Source organism: Dromaius novaehollandiae, chromosome 7 (assembly GCF_036370855.1).
Source record: "Dromaius novaehollandiae isolate bDroNov1 chromosome 7, bDroNov1.hap1, whole genome shotgun sequence".
Classification (NCBI taxonomy): domain Eukaryota; kingdom Metazoa; phylum Chordata; class Aves; order Casuariiformes; family Dromaiidae; genus Dromaius; species Dromaius novaehollandiae.
In genome coordinates, this window is record NC_088104.1 from 30,569,022 (window position 1) to 30,582,302 (window position 13,281).

Here is a 13,281-nt window from a genome sequence, read left to right on the forward strand (position 1 = left end):
GGGCCTGCCAAAGGAAAGGTGGGGCTGCAGCAAGACTGATGGCAGGGCCACTTCTTTGTGCGGGCCAGGAATGGGGCTGCTGGGCTGCGGTTCAGGCCCCGCCTGAGCCTACATTTAGGGCTAGGGTTACGGTTAGGGTTAGGGTTAGGATCAGGAGATCTAGAAAGCGTTGAGGCCCAGGTGGAGTGGGGCTGCAAAGGGCCTGCCAAAGGAAAGGTGGGGCTGCAGCAAGACTGATTGCAGGGCCACTTTTTTGTGTGGGCCAGGAATGGGGCTGCTGGGCTGCGGTTCGGGCCCCGCCTGAGCCTACATTTAGGGCTAGGCTTAGGGTTAGGGCTAGGGTTAGGAGATCTAGAAAGCGTTGAGGCCCAGGTGGAGTGGGGCTGCAAAGGGCCTGCCAAAGGAAAGGTGGGGCTGCAGCAAGACTGATGGCAGGGCCACTTTTTTGTGCGGGCCAGGAATGGGGCTGCTGGGCTGCGGTTCGGGCCCGGCCTGAGCCTACATTTAGGGCTAGGGTTAGGGTTAGGCTTAGGGTTAGGGTTAGGAGATCTAGAAAGCGTTGAGGCCCAGGTGGAGTGGGGCTGCAAAGGGCCTGCCAAAGGAAAGGTGGGGCTGCAGCAAGACTGATGGCAGGGCCACTTTTTTGTGCGGGCCAGGAATGGGGCTGCTGGGCTGTTGTTCGGCCCCGCCTGAGCCTACATTTAGGGCTAGGGTTAGGGTTAGGGCTAGGGTTAGGGTTAGGAGATCTAGAAAGCGTTGAGGCCCAGGTGGAGTGGGGCTGCAAAGGGCCTGCCAAAGGAAAGGTGGGGCTGCAGCAAGACTGATGGCAGGGCCACTTCTTTGTGCGGGCCAGGAATGGGGCTGCTGGGCTGCAGTTCGGGCCCCGCCTGAGCCTACATTTAGGGCTAGGCTTAGGGTTAGGGTTAGGGTTAGGATCAGGAGAGAGAGAAAGCGTTGAGGCCCAGGTGGAGTGGGGCTGCAAAGGGCCTGCCAAAGGAAAGGTGGGGCTGCAGCAAGACTGATGGCAGGGCCACTTCTTTGTGCGGGCCAGGAATGGGGCTGCTGGGCTGCGGTTCGGGCCCCGCCTGAGCCTACATTTAGGGCTAGGGTTAGGGTTAGGGTTAGGGTTCGGATCAGGAGAGAGAGAAAGCGTTGAGGCCCAGGTGGAGTGGGGCTGCAAAGGGCCTGCCAAAGGAAAGGTGTTGCTGCAGCAAGACTGATGGCAGGGCCACTTTTTTGTGCGGGCCAGGAATGGGGCTGCTGGGCTGCGGTTCGGGCCCGGCCTCAGCCTACATTTAGGGCTAGGGTTAGGGTTAGGGTTAGGGTTAGGGTTAGCAGATCTAGAAAGCGTTGAGGCCCAGGTGGAGTGGGGCTGCAAAGGGCCTGCCAAAGGAAAGGTGGGGCTGCAGCAAGACTGATGGCAGGGCCACTTTTTTGTGCGGGCCAGGAATGGGGCTGCTGGGCTGCGGTTCGGGCCCCGCCTGAGCCTACATTTAGGGCTAGGGTTAGGGTTAGGGTTAGGGTTAGGGTTAGGAGATCTAGAAAGCGTTGAGGCCCAGGTGGAGTGGGGCTGCAAAGGGCCTGCCAAAGGAAAGGTGGGGCTGCAGCAAGACTGATGGCAGGGCCACTTCTTTGTGCGGGCCAGGAATGGGGCTGCTGGGCTGCGGTTCGGGCCCCGCCTGAGCCTACATTTAGGGCTAGGCTTAGGGTTAGGGTTAGGGTTAGGATCAGGAGATCTAGAAAGCGTTGAGGCCCAGGTGGAGTGGGGCTGCAAAGGGCCTGCCAAAGGAAAGGTGGGGCTGCAGCAAGACTGATGGCAGGGCCACTTTTTTGTGCAGGCCAGGAATGGGGCTGCTGGGCTGCGGTTCGGGCCCCGCCTGAGCCTACATTTAGGGCTAGGCTTAGGGTTAGGGTTAGGGTTAGGGTTAGGAGATCTAGAAAGCGTTGAGGCCCAGGTGGAGTGGGGCTGCAAAGGGCCTGCCAAAGGAAAGGTGGGGCTGCAGCAAGACTGATGGCAGGGCCACTTCTTTGTGCGGGCCAGGAATGGGGCTGCTGGGCTGCGGTTCGGCCCCACCTGAGCCTACATTTAGGGCTAGCGTTACGGTTAGGGTTAGGGTTAGGGTTAGGAGATCTAGAAAGCGTTGAGGCCCAGGTGGAGTGGGGCTGCAAAGGGCCTGCCAAAGGAAAGGTGGGGCTGCAGCAAGACTGATGGCAGGGCCACTTTTTTGTGCGGGCCAGGAATGGGGCTGCTGGGCTGCGGTTCGGGCCCGGCCTGAGCCTACATTTAGGGCTAGGCTTAGGGTTAGGGTTAGGGTTAGGATCAGGAGAGAGAGAAAGCGTTGAGGCCCAGGTGGAGTGGGGCTGCAAAGGGCCTGCCAAAGGAAAGGTGGGGCTGCAGCAAGACTGATGGCAGGGCCACTTCTTTGTGCGGGCCAGGAATGGGGCTGCTGGACTGCGGTTCGGGCCCCGCCTGAGCCTACATTTAGGGCTAGGCTTAGGGTTAGGGTTAGGGTTAGGGTTAGGAGATCTAGAAAGCGTTGAGGCCCAGGTGAAGTGGGGCTGCAAAGGGCCTGCCAAAGGAAAGGTGGGGCTGCAGCAAGACTGATCGCAGGGCCACTTTTTTGTGCGGGCCAGGAATGGGGCTGCTGGGCTGTTGTTCGGCCCCGCCTGAGCCTACATTTAGGGCTAGGGTTAGCGTTAGGGCTAGGGTTAGGGTTAGGAGATCTAGAAAGCGTTGAGGCCCAGGTGAAGTGGGGCTGCAAAGAGCCTGCCAAAGGAAAGGTGGGGCTGCAGCAAGACTGATGGCAGGGCCACTTTTTTGTGCGGGCCAGGAATGGGGCTGCTGGGCTGCAGTTCGGGCCCCGCCTGAGCCTACATTTAGGGCTAGGCTTAGGGTTAGGGTTAGGGTTAGGATCAGGAGAGAGAGAAAGCGTTGAGGCCCAGGTGGAGTGGGGCTGCAAAGGGCCTGCCAAAGGAAAGGTGGGGCTGCAGCAAGACTGATTGCAGGGCCACTTCTTTGTGCGGGCCAGGAATGGGGCTGCTGGGCTGCGGTTCGGGCCCCGCCTGAGCCTACATTTAGGGCTAGCGTTAGGGTTAGGGTTAGGGTTAGGATCAGGAGAGAGAGAAAGCGTTGAGGCCCAGGTGGAGTGGGGCTGCAAAGGGCCTGCCAAAGGAAAGGTGGGGCTGCAGCAAGACTGATGGCAGGGCCACTTTTTTGTTTGGGCCAGGAATGGGGCTGCTGGGCTGTGGTTCGGGCCCCACCTGAGCCTACATTTAGGGCTAGGGATAGGGTTAGGGTTAGGCTTAGGATTAGGAGATCTAGAAAGCGTTGAGGCCCAGGTGGAGTGGGGCTGCAAAGGGCCTGCCAAAGGAAAGGTGGGGCTGCAGCAAGACTGATTGCAGGGCCACTTTTTTGTGCGGGCCAGGAATGGGGCTGCTGGGCTGCGGTTCGGTCCCCGCCTGAGACTACATTTAGGGCTAGGCTTAGGGTTAGGGTTAGGGTTAGGAGATCTAGAAAGCGTTGAGGCCCAGGTGGAGTGGGGCTGCAAAGGGCCTGCCAAAGGAAAGGTGGGGCTGCAGCAAGACTGATGGCAGGGCCACTTCTTTGTGCGGGCCAGGAATGGGGCTGCTGGGCTGCGGTTCGGGCCCGGCCTGAGCCTACATTTAGGGCTAGCGTTAGGGTTAGGGTTAGGGTTAGGATCAGGAGAGAGAGAAAGCGTTGAGGCCCAGGTGGAGTGGGGCTGCAAAGGGCCTGCCAAAGGAAAGGTGCGGCTGCAGCAAGACTGATGGCAGGGCCACTTCTTTGTGCGGGCCAGGAATGGGGCTGCTGGGCTGCGGTTCGGGCCCCGCCTGAGCCTACATTTAGGGCTAGCGTTACGGTTAGGGTTAGGGTTAGGAGATCTAGAAAGCGTTGAGGCCCAGGTGGAGTGGGGCTGCAAAGGGCCTGCCAAAGGAAAGGTGGGGCTGCAGCAAGACTGATGGCAGGGCCACTTTTCTGTGCGGGCCAGGAATGGGGCTGCTGGGCTGTTGTTCGGCCCCGCCTGAGCCTACATTTAGGGCTAGGCTTAGGGTTAGGGTTAGGGTTAGGATCAGGAGATCTAGAAAGCGTTGAGGCCCAGGTGGAGTGGGGCTGCAAAGGGCCTGCCAAAGGAAAGGTGGGGCTGCAGCAAGACTGATGGCAGGGCCACTTCTTTGTGCGGGCCAGGAATGGGGCTGCTGGGCTGCGGTTCGGGCCCCGCCTGAGCCTACATTTAGGGCTAGGCTTAGGGTTAGGGTTAGGGTTAGGAGATCTAGAAAGCGTTGAGGCCCAGGTGGAGTGGGGCTGCAAAGGGCCTGCCAAAGGAAAGGTGGGGCTGCAGCAAGACTGATTGCAGGGCCACTTTTTTGTGCGGGCCAGGAATGGGGCTGCTGGGCTGCGGTTCGGTCCCCGCCTGAGCCTACATTTAGGGCTAGGGTTAGGGTTAGGGTTAGGGTTAGGATCAGGAGATCTAGAAAGCGTTGAGGCCCAGGTGGAGTGGGGCTGCAAAGGGCCTGCCAAAGGAAAGGTGGGGCTGCAGCAAGACTGATGGCAGGGCCACTTCTTTGTGCGGGCCAGGAATGGGGCTGCTGGGCTGCGGTTCGGGCCCCGCCTGAGCCTACATTTAGGGCTAGGCTTAGGGTTAGGGTTAGGGTTAGGAGATCTAGAAAGCGTTGAGGCCCAGGTGGAGTGGGGCTGCAAAGGGCCTGCCAAAGGAAAGGTGGGGCTGCAGCAAGACTGATTGCAGGGCCACTTTTTTGTGCGGGCCAGGAATGGGGCTGCTGGGCTGCGGTTCGGTCCCCGCCTGAGCCTACATTTAGGGCTAGGCTTAGGGTTAGGGCTAGGGTTAGGAGATCTAGAAAGCGTTGAGGCCCAGGTGGAGTGGGGCTGCAAAGGGCCTGCCAAAGGAAAGGTGGGGCTGCAGCAAGACTGATGGCAGGGCCACTTGTTTGTGCGGGCCAGGAATGGGGCTGCTGGGCTGCGGTTCAGGCCCGGCCTGAGCCTACATTTAGGGCTAGGGTTACGGTTAGGGTTAGGGTTAGGATCAGGAGATCTAGAAAGCGTTGAGGCCCAGGTGGAGTGGGGCTGCAAAGGGCCTGCCAAAGGAAAGGTGTTGCTGCAGCAAGACTGATTGCAGGGCCACTTTATTGTGCGGGCCAGGAATGGGGCTGCTGGGCTGCGGTTCGGGCCCCGCCTGAGACTACATTTAGGGCTAGGCTTAGGGTTAGGGTTAGGGTTAGGAGATCTAGAAAGCGTTGAGGCCCAGGTGGAGTGGGGCTGCAAAGGGCCTGCCAAAGGAAAGGTGGGGCTGCAGCAAGACTGATGGCAGGGCCACTTCTTTGTGCGGGCCAGGAATGGGGCTGCTGGGCTGCGGTTCGGGCCCGGCCTGAGCCTACATTTAGGGCTAGGGTTAGGCTTAGGCTTAGGGTTAGGGTTAGGAGATCTAGAAAGCGTTGAGGCCCAGGTGGAGTGGGGCTGCAAAGGGCCTGCCAAAGGAAAGGTGGGGCTGCAGCAAGACTGATCGCAGGGCCACTTTTTTGTGCTGGCCAGGAATGGGGCTGCTGGGCTGCGGTTCGGGCCCGGCCTGAGCCTACATTTAGGGCTAGGGTTAGGGTTAGGGTTAGGGTTAGGGTTAGGATCAGGAGAGAGAGAAAGCGATGAGGCCCAGGTGGAGTGGGGCTGCAAAGGGCCTGCCAAAGGAAAGGTGTTGCTGCAGCAAGACTGATGGCAGGGCCACTTTTTTGTGCGGGCCAGGAATGGGGCTGCTGGACTGAGGTTCGGGCCCCACCTGAGCCTACATTTAGGGCTAGCCTTAGGGTTAGGGTTAGGGTTAGGGTTCGGATCAGGAGAGAGAGAAAGCGTTGAGGCCCAGGTGGAGTGGGGCTGCAAAGGGCCTGCCAAAGGAAAGGTGGGACTGCAGCAAGACTGATGGCAGGGCCACTTCTTTGTGCGGGCCAGGAATGGGGCTGCTGGGCTGCGGTTCGGGCCCGGCCTGAGCCTACATTTAGGGCTAGGCTTAGGGTTAGGGTTAGGGTTAGGGTTAGGAGATCTAGAAAGCGTTGAGGCCCAGGTGGAGTGGGGCTGCAAAGGGCCTGCCAAAGGAAAGGTGGGGCTGCAGCAAGACTGATGGCAGGGCCACTTCTTTGTGCGGGCCAGGAATGGGGCTGCTGGGCTGTGGTTCGGGCCCCGCCTGAGACTACATTTAGGGCTAGGGTTAGGCTTAGGGTTAGGGTTAGGGTTAGGGTTAGGAGATCTAGAAAGCGTTGAGGCCCAGGTGGAGTGGGGCTGCAAAGGGCCTGCCAAAGGAAAGGTGGGGCTGCAGCAAGACTGATGGCAGGGCCACTTCTTTGTGCGGGCCAGGAATGGGGCTGCTGGACTGCGGTTCGGGCCCCACCTGAGCCTACATTTAGGGCTAGGCTTAGGGTTAGGGTTAGGCTTAGGATCAGGAGATCTAGAAAGCGTTGAGGCCCAGGTGAAGTGGGGCTGCAAAGGGCCTGCCAAAGGAAAGGTGGGGCTGCAGCAAGACTGATCGCAGGGCCACTTTTTTGTGCGGGCCAGGAATGGGGCTGCTGGGCTGTTGTTCGGCCCCGCCTGAGCCTACATTTAGGGCTAGGGTTAGCGTTAGGGCTAGGGTTAGGGTTAGGAGATCTAGAAAGCGTTGAGGCCCAGGTGAAGTGGGGCTGCAAAGAGCCTGCCAAAGGAAAGGTGGGGCTGCAGCAAGACTGATGGCAGGGCCACTTTTTTGTGCGGGCCAGGAATGGGGCTGCTGGGCTGCAGTTCGGGCCCCGCCTGAGCCTACATTTAGGGCTAGGCTTAGGGTTAGGGTTAGGGTTAGGATCAGGAGAGAGAGAAAGCGTTGAGGCCCAGGTGGAGTGGGGCTGCAAAGGGCCTGCCAAAGGAAAGGTGGGGCTGCAGCAAGACTGATTGCAGGGCCACTTCTTTGTGCGGGCCAGGAATGGGGCTGCTGGGCTGCGGTTCGGGCCCCGCCTGAGCCTACATTTAGGGCTAGCGTTAGGGTTAGGGTTAGGGTTAGGATCAGGAGAGAGAGAAAGCGTTGAGGCCCAGGTGGAGTGGGGCTGCAAAGGGCCTGCCAAAGGAAAGGTGGGGCTGCAGCAAGACTGATGGCAGGGCCACTTTTTTGTTTGGGCCAGGAATGGGGCTGCTGGGCTGTGGTTCGGGCCCCACCTGAGCCTACATTTAGGGCTAGGGATAGGGTTAGGGTTAGGCTTAGGATTAGGAGATCTAGAAAGCGTTGAGGCCCAGGTGGAGTGGGGCTGCAAAGGGCCTGCCAAAGGAAAGGTGGGGCTGCAGCAAGACTGATTGCAGGGCCACTTTTTTGTGCGGGCCAGGAATGGGGCTGCTGGGCTGCGGTTCGGTCCCCGCCTGAGACTACATTTAGGGCTAGGCTTAGGGTTAGGGTTAGGGTTAGGAGATCTAGAAAGCGTTGAGGCCCAGGTGGAGTGGGGCTGCAAAGGGCCTGCCAAAGGAAAGGTGGGGCTGCAGCAAGACTGATGGCAGGGCCACTTCTTTGTGCGGGCCAGGAATGGGGCTGCTGGGCTGCGGTTCGGGCCCGGCCTGAGCCTACATTTAGGGCTAGCGTTAGGGTTAGGGTTAGGGTTAGGATCAGGAGAGAGAGAAAGCGTTGAGGCCCAGGTGGAGTGGGGCTGCAAAGGGCCTGCCAAAGGAAAGGTGCGGCTGCAGCAAGACTGATGGCAGGGCCACTTCTTTGTGCGGGCCAGGAATGGGGCTGCTGGGCTGCGGTTCGGGCCCCGCCTGAGCCTACATTTAGGGCTAGCGTTACGGTTAGGGTTAGGGTTAGGAGATCTAGAAAGCGTTGAGGCCCAGGTGGAGTGGGGCTGCAAAGGGCCTGCCAAAGGAAAGGTGGGGCTGCAGCAAGACTGATGGCAGGGCCACTTTTCTGTGCGGGCCAGGAATGGGGCTGCTGGGCTGTTGTTCGGCCCCGCCTGAGCCTACATTTAGGGCTAGGCTTAGGGTTAGGGTTAGGGTTAGGATCAGGAGATCTAGAAAGCGTTGAGGCCCAGGTGGAGTGGGGCTGCAAAGGGCCTGCCAAAGGAAAGGTGGGGCTGCAGCAAGACTGATGGCAGGGCCACTTCTTTGTGCGGGCCAGGAATGGGGCTGCTGGGCTGCGGTTCGGGCCCCGCCTGAGCCTACATTTAGGGCTAGGCTTAGGGTTAGGGTTAGGGTTAGGAGATCTAGAAAGCGTTGAGGCCCAGGTGGAGTGGGGCTGCAAAGGGCCTGCCAAAGGAAAGGTGGGGCTGCAGCAAGACTGATTGCAGGGCCACTTTTTTGTGCGGGCCAGGAATGGGGCTGCTGGGCTGCGGTTCGGTCCCCGCCTGAGCCTACATTTAGGGCTAGGGTTAGGGTTAGGGTTAGGGTTAGGATCAGGAGATCTAGAAAGCGTTGAGGCCCAGGTGGAGTGGGGCTGCAAAGGGCCTGCCAAAGGAAAGGTGGGGCTGCAGCAAGACTGATGGCAGGGCCACTTCTTTGTGCGGGCCAGGAATGGGGCTGCTGGGCTGCGGTTCGGGCCCCGCCTGAGCCTACATTTAGGGCTAGGCTTAGGGTTAGGGTTAGGGTTAGGAGATCTAGAAAGCGTTGAGGCCCAGGTGGAGTGGGGCTGCAAAGGGCCTGCCAAAGGAAAGGTGGGGCTGCAGCAAGACTGATTGCAGGGCCACTTTTTTGTGCGGGCCAGGAATGGGGCTGCTGGGCTGCGGTTCGGTCCCCGCCTGAGCCTACATTTAGGGCTAGGCTTAGGGTTAGGGCTAGGGTTAGGAGATCTAGAAAGCGTTGAGGCCCAGGTGGAGTGGGGCTGCAAAGGGCCTGCCAAAGGAAAGGTGGGGCTGCAGCAAGACTGATGGCAGGGCCACTTGTTTGTGCGGGCCAGGAATGGGGCTGCTGGGCTGCGGTTCAGGCCCGGCCTGAGCCTACATTTAGGGCTAGGGTTACGGTTAGGGTTAGGGTTAGGATCAGGAGATCTAGAAAGCGTTGAGGCCCAGGTGGAGTGGGGCTGCAAAGGGCCTGCCAAAGGAAAGGTGTTGCTGCAGCAAGACTGATTGCAGGGCCACTTTATTGTGCGGGCCAGGAATGGGGCTGCTGGGCTGCGGTTCGGGCCCCGCCTGAGACTACATTTAGGGCTAGGCTTAGGGTTAGGGTTAGGGTTAGGAGATCTAGAAAGCGTTGAGGCCCAGGTGGAGTGGGGCTGCAAAGGGCCTGCCAAAGGAAAGGTGGGGCTGCAGCAAGACTGATGGCAGGGCCACTTCTTTGTGCGGGCCAGGAATGGGGCTGCTGGGCTGCGGTTCGGGCCCGGCCTGAGCCTACATTTAGGGCTAGGGTTAGGCTTAGGCTTAGGGTTAGGGTTAGGAGATCTAGAAAGCGTTGAGGCCCAGGTGGAGTGGGGCTGCAAAGGGCCTGCCAAAGGAAAGGTGGGGCTGCAGCAAGACTGATCGCAGGGCCACTTTTTTGTGCTGGCCAGGAATGGGGCTGCTGGGCTGCGGTTCGGGCCCGGCCTGAGCCTACATTTAGGGCTAGGGTTAGGGTTAGGGTTAGGGTTAGGGTTAGGATCAGGAGAGAGAGAAAGCGATGAGGCCCAGGTGGAGTGGGGCTGCAAAGGGCCTGCCAAAGGAAAGGTGTTGCTGCAGCAAGACTGATGGCAGGGCCACTTTTTTGTGCGGGCCAGGAATGGGGCTGCTGGACTGAGGTTCGGGCCCCACCTGAGCCTACATTTAGGGCTAGCCTTAGGGTTAGGGTTAGGGTTAGGGTTCGGATCAGGAGAGAGAGAAAGCGTTGAGGCCCAGGTGGAGTGGGGCTGCAAAGGGCCTGCCAAAGGAAAGGTGGGACTGCAGCAAGACTGATGGCAGGGCCACTTCTTTGTGCGGGCCAGGAATGGGGCTGCTGGGCTGCGGTTCGGGCCCGGCCTGAGCCTACATTTAGGGCTAGGCTTAGGGTTAGGGTTAGGGTTAGGGTTAGGAGATCTAGAAAGCGTTGAGGCCCAGGTGGAGTGGGGCTGCAAAGGGCCTGCCAAAGGAAAGGTGGGGCTGCAGCAAGACTGATGGCAGGGCCACTTCTTTGTGCGGGCCAGGAATGGGGCTGCTGGGCTGTGGTTCGGGCCCCGCCTGAGACTACATTTAGGGCTAGGGTTAGGCTTAGGGTTAGGGTTAGGGTTAGGGTTAGGAGATCTAGAAAGCGTTGAGGCCCAGGTGGAGTGGGGCTGCAAAGGGCCTGCCAAAGGAAAGGTGGGGCTGCAGCAAGACTGATGGCAGGGCCACTTCTTTGTGCGGGCCAGGAATGGGGCTGCTGGACTGCGGTTCGGGCCCCACCTGAGCCTACATTTAGGGCTAGGCTTAGGGTTAGGGTTAGGCTTAGGATCAGGAGATCTAGAAAGCGTTGAGGCCCAGGTGAAGTGGGGCTGCAAAGGGCCTGCCAAAGGAAAGGTGGGGCTGCAGCAAGACTGATGGCAGGGCCACTTCTTTGTGCGGGCCAGGAATGGGGCTGCTGGGCTGTGGTTCGGGCCCCGCCTGAGACTACATTTAGGTCTAGGGTTAGGCTTAGGCTTAGGGTTAGGGTTAGGAGATCTAGAAAGCGTTGAGGCCCAGGTGGAGTGGGGCTGCAAAGGGCCTGCCAAAGGAAAGGTGGGGCTGCAGCAAGACTGATGGCAGGGCCACTTTTTTGTGCGGGCCAGGAATGGGGCTGCTGGGCTGTGGTTCGGGCCCCGCCTGAGCCTACATTTAGGGCTAGGGTTAGGGTTAGGGCTAGGGTTAGGTTTAGGAGATCTAGAAAGCGTTGAGGCCCAGGTGGAGTGGGGCTGCAAAGGGCCTGCCAAAGGAAAGGTGGGGCTGCAGCAAGACTGATGGCAGGGCCACTTCTTTGTGCGGGCCAGGAATGGGGCTGCTGGGCTGCGGTTCGGGCCCCGCCTGAGACTACATTTAGGGCTAGGGTTAGGGTTAGGGTTAGGGTTAGGATCAGGAGAGAGAGAAAGCGTTGAGGCCCAGGTGGAGTGGGGCTGCAAAGGGCCTGCCAAAGGAAAGGTGGGGCTGCAGCAAGACTGATGGCAGGGCCACTTTTTTGTTTGGGCCAGGAATGGGGCTGCTGGGCTGCGGTTCGGGCCCCGCCTGAGCCTACATTTAGGGCTAGGCTTAGGGTTAGGGTTAGGGTTAGGATCAGGAGATCTAGAAAGCGTTGAGGCCCAGGTGGAGTGGGGCTGCAAAGGGCCTGCCAAAGGAAAGGTGGGGCTGCAGCAAGACTGATGGCAGGGCCACTTTTTTGTGCTGGCCAGGAATGGGGCTGCTGGGCTGCGGTTCGGGCCCGGCCTGAGCCTACATTTAGGGCTAGGGTTAGGGTTAGGGTTAGGGTTAGGATCAGGAGAGAGAGAAAGCGTTGAGGCCCAGGTGGAGTGGGGCTGCAAAGGGCCTGCCAAAGGAAAGGTGGGGCTGCAGCAAGACTGATGGCAGGGCCACTTCTTTGTGCGGGCCAGGAATGGGGCTGCTGGACTGCGGTTCGGGCCCCGCCTGAGCCTACATTTAGGGCTAGGGTTAGGGTTAGGGTTAGGGTTAGGGTTAGGAGATCTAGAAAGCGTTGAGGCCCAGGTGAAGTGGGGCTGCAAAGGGCCTGCCAAAGGAAAGGTGGGGCTGCAGCAAGACTGATCGCAGGGCCACTTTTTTGTGCGGGCCAGGAATGGGGCTGCTGGGCTGTTGTTCGGCCCCGCCTGAGCCTACATTTAGGGCTAGGGTTAGGGTTAGGGCTAGGGTTAGGGTTAGGAGATCTAGAAAGCGTTGAGGCCCAGGTGAAGTGGGGCTGCAAAGGGCCTGCCAAAGGAAAGGTGGGGCTGCAGCAAGACTGATGGCAGGGCCACTTTTTTGTGCGGGCCAGGAATGGGGCTGCTGGGCTGCAGTTCGGGCCCCGCCTGAGCCTACATTTAGGGCTAGGCTTAGGGTTAGGGTTAGGGTTAGGATCAGGAGAGAGAGAAAGCGTTGAGGCCCAGGTGGAGTGGGGCTGCAAAGGGCCTGCCAAAGGAAAGGTGGGGCTGCAGCAAGACTGATTGCAGGGCCACTTCTTTGTGCGGGCCAGGAATGGGGCTGCTGGGCTGCGGTTCGGGCCCCGCCTGAGCCTACATTTAGGGCTAGCGTTAGGGTTAGGGTTAGGGTTAGGATCAGGAGAGAGAGAAAGCGTTGAGGCCCAGGTGGAGTGGGGCTGCAAAGGGCCTGCCAAAGGAAAGGTGGGGCTGCAGCAAGACTGATGGCAGGGCCACTTTTTTGTTTGGGCCAGGAATGGGGCTGCTGGGCTGCGGTTCGGGCCCCACCTGAGCCTACTTTTAGGGCTAGGGTTAGGGTTAGGGTTAGGGTTAGGGTTAGGAGATCTAGAAAGCGTTGAGGCCCAGGTGGAGTGGGGCTGCAAAGGGCCTGCCAAAGGAAAGGTGGGGCTGCAGCAAGACTGATTGCAGGGCCACTTCTTTGTGCGGGCCAGGAATGGGGCTGCTGGGCTGCGGTTCGGTCCCCGCCTGAGACTACATTTAGGGCTAGGCTTAGGGTTAGGGTTAGGGTTAGGAGATCTAGAAAGCGTTGAGGCCCAGGTGGAGTGGGGCTGCAAAGGGCCTGCCAAAGGAAAGGTGGGGCTGCAGCAAGACTGATGGCAGGGCCACTTCTTTGTGCGGGCCAGGAATGGGGCTGCTGGGCTGCGGTTCGGGCCCGGCCTGAGCCTACATTTAGGGTTAGCGTTAGGGCTAGGGTTAGGGTTAGGATCAGGAGAGAGAGAAAGCGTTGAGGCCCAGGTGGAGTGGGGCTGCAAAGGGCCTGCCAAAGGAAAGGTGGGGCTGCAGCAAGACTGATGGTAGGGCCACTTCTTTGTGCGGGCCAGGAATGGGGCTGCTGGGCTGCGGTTCGGGCCCCGCCTGAGCCTACATTTAGGGCTAGCGTTACGGTTAGGGTTAGGGTTAGGAGATCTAGAAAGCGTTGAGGCCCAGGTGGAGTGGGGCTGCAAAGGGCCTGCCAAAGGAAAGGTGCGGCTGCAGCAAGACTGATGGTAGGGCCACCTTTTTGTGCGGGTCAGGAATGGGGCTGCTGGGCTGCGGTTCGTGCCCGGCCTGAGCCTACTTTTAGGGCTAGGGTTAGGCTTAGGGTTAGGGTTAGGGTTAGGAGATCTAGAAAGCGTTGAGGCCCAGGTGGAGTGGGGCTGCAAAGGGCCTGCCAAAGGAAAGGTGGGGCTGCAGCAAGACTGATGGCAGGGCCACTTTTCTGTGCGGGCCAGGAATGGGG